This window comes from Limulus polyphemus, unplaced genomic scaffold (assembly GCF_000517525.1).
Source record: "Limulus polyphemus unplaced genomic scaffold, Limulus_polyphemus-2.1.2 Scaffold6538, whole genome shotgun sequence".
NCBI classification, from domain to species: domain Eukaryota; kingdom Metazoa; phylum Arthropoda; class Merostomata; order Xiphosura; family Limulidae; genus Limulus; species Limulus polyphemus.
The window spans coordinates 41023-44293 of NW_013672148.1; the positions used below are offsets into that span (position 1 = coordinate 41023).

The following is a 3271-nucleotide window of genomic DNA, read 5'->3' on the forward strand; positions in this document are numbered from 1 at the left end:
GTGTGAAGCCTAATTTATCAATATATTCACTGCATTGTATGAGATATGAATAAGTGTGAAGTCTAATTTATCAATATATTCACTGTATTGTATGAGACATGAATAAGTGTGAAACCTAATTTATCAATATATTCACAGCATTGTATGATACATGAATAAGTGTGAAGCCTAATTTATCAATATATTCGCTGCATTGTATGAGACATGAATAAGTGTGAAGTCTAATTTACCAATATATTCATTGTATGAGACATGAATAAGTGTGTAGCCTAATTTATCAATATATTCACTGCATTGTAATAGACATGAATAAGTGTGAAGCCTAATTTATCAATATATTCAATGCATTGTATGAGACATGAATAAGTGTGAAGTCTAATTTATCAATATATTTGCTGCATTGTATGAGACATGAATAAGTGTGAAGCCTAATTTATCAATATATTCAATGCATTGTATGAGACATGAATAAGTGTGAAGCCTAATTTATCAATATATTCACTGCATTGTATGAGACATGAATAAGTGTGAAGCCTAATTTATCAATATATTCACTGCATTGTATGAGACATGAATAAGTGTGAAGCCTAATTTATCAATATATTCACTACATTGTATGAGACATGAATAAGTGTGAAGCCTAATTTATCAATATAGTTACTGCTTCTTACTGAGTATTGTAAACAGTTAGTCTGTTGAACAATTCACAGAAATAAATTAGGTTTAAGGTAGTGAGTAAAAGACAACTAAAAACATCTTGCATATAATATACAGTCCGTCACTATAAGAAACCTAGTCTTGTTCTTTTGATTAGCCCTTATGCAGGGTTATTTATGAGGGGTAGAATTCCCTAAATTGGTATAACTGGGTGACAAGAGATAAATTGAACAATAGATCATTTTTGGATTATGTTTTTTATTAGATTCTCCTGGTCATTAATCATGATTAAACATACATAGTGTACATACTTTGTGGTGTTTCAATCCTAGAATTACTATTATTCACGCACCATGTTGTTTGTGGGTTAATGACTTTGTTGGTAGTAGTTTCGTATGGTGTTTCTCACACCTCCAAATTCTGTTGGAGGTGAGTATCCAGAAGTAGGACTGACGTCCTAGTTCGGGCACCTGGTGAGCATGTTTCGGTGTGACGGGGATTCGAACCCGTGACCCTCAGATGGCAAGTTGAGAGCCCTAACCACCTGGCCATGCCAGACCACTTTGTTGGTTACCTAATAACATACAAAATACATAAAAGAATGTAGGTATAAATACCATCAGTATTGTAGTTCATTACATTAAATAATGCTGGGCTTCCTATGTATTTCAGACAATATTGTTTGGCTAGTTCTGTACAGTAACAGAGAAAAGAATAAAAATCCGTCCATTTAATATGCTGCACAGCCTCCATTGATAGTGAACTATATAAGAACAAGTGTTAACATAAACCTTTATTTGAATATCACTGACAACGTATGTTAGATAATTTAACTTGTGAATTGTTTTCCATTTTCCCTAGGGGGAGTGGGGAGTTAAACATTAAACAAGACATTCCACATACTATTACTGAGTGGGTTGGCAGTGCTGTTTGTCTGAATGAAGAGGCAGGGCTTGGTATTTCTGGCCCTGTAACTGTTAAAGCATTCCAGCCATTCTTTGTCAGTTTCACACTTCCTTACTCTGTCATCCGTGGAGAGAAAGTTCCTGTGATTGTAACCGTCTTCAATTACCTCAGTGAATGCTTGCCTGTAAGTATGAAATCATCTTTACGGTTCGAGCCAGAAACACGTCTGATTTATCATAAAATGTTGTTTTCTTATTGGCAGGTTCTTTTAACTTATCTGGCAAACATTATTCAACATCCAGTCCATGTAACAATCATGAATTAATTTATTTCCTCCTTTAACTTTTCTAAAACCTTGAACATTTTGAACACTGTAATAAATTGTTGTGGACCTATGTTACAAATGGCTTTCAAACCTCTCGAACAATATTATGGTTAATGTAAAATCAACTTACTTGTACAAGATAACCCAATAAATATCTAACACAGATCCAAACACCTTGACTGTTTCACTCAATCAGCTAGAAATAACTCTTTACATTTATCTTGTATGAGAAAAATTTGATGTCACTCTAGAACTTTCTTGGCCTAATTAACATTATAATTAAGACCAGCAGCTCCCTCTATCTAACAAACAAATTACAAAATTAAAAGTACAGTTTATAAAAATATAGTTGGAATACGTGATAAAGGTATAGGCTTGTTTTAAAAGATAAATATATGAAGCTATCTTCTGAGAATACCGTACACGTATATATATATAATAAAAAAACATAATCGCTGTTTACTATGTAAACATTCTATTTTTGTGTTATTAACATTGTGTTTATTTTTGATTGTCTGTTGCCTTTGGTTTGTGCCACAATCATCTCTTACTAGGATACTTTTTTTCTTTTCTCCTTAATTTAATTTCTAGATTGAGCTTGAACTGGAGCATAATGAAGCATACGAGCTGCAGAATGACACAAGTGTCTCGAGAATTTGTGTTTGTGGTCAGTCAAGTGACACCATCAGATGGTTAGTTGAACCACATGCTATCGGAAAGGTCAACTTGACTGTTTATGCACATGCTTTGGAAGACAACGATGTTTGTGGAAATGAGATCTCTGCACAGTCGAATGCTAAGGATGCAGTAAGGAGAGAGCTCTTAGTTGAGGTAAGGGTTTTAAAAGATGTGTTTGTATTAGTGAATTCTGAATGTATTTTGAAATCAAACACCCTCTCGGGTGAAGGAAAGTGTGCTGCAAGTCCTTTCAGTTAAGCCAAACTTGCAACAGCATCAGAACATATAGCCACTTTTGAAAAGTTAACTTTCTTTCCTTCTTATTCACCATTTGTGCTACAAGTGTTTCTTCTGCCCGAATGACAGCTTACAACACGAGTGTTTCTTCTGCCGAATGACAGCTTACAACACAAGTGTTTCTTCTGCCAAATGACAGCTTACAACACAAGTGTTTCTTCTGTTGAATGACAATGTAATACATATGTATATCCTCTGTTGAATGATATTGTAGAACAAGTTTCTTCTGTTGAATGACAATGTAATACATATGTATATCCTCTGTTGAATGATATTGTAGAACAAGTTTCTTCTGTTGAATGACAATGTAATACATATGTATATCCTCTGTTGAATGATATTGTAGAACAAGTTTCTTCTGTTGAATGACAATGTAATACATATGTATATCCTCTGTTGAATGATATT

At 33.8% G+C, this 3271-nt stretch overlaps 1 long non-coding RNA gene across 1 annotated transcript in view; it reads left to right on the forward strand.

Moving 5' to 3' along the window:
• Nucleotides 1–1523: 1523 nt before the first annotated feature.
• Nucleotides 1524–3271, forward strand: part of LOC111089536 — a 4799-nt gene continuing 3051 nt past the window's right edge. Inside the window, exons 1-2 of the long non-coding RNA XR_002613787.1 lie at nt 1524–1747; nt 2480–2719. This is a non-coding gene — a long non-coding RNA (uncharacterized LOC111089536). The remainder of the gene's footprint in view (nt 1748–2479; nt 2720–3271) is intronic.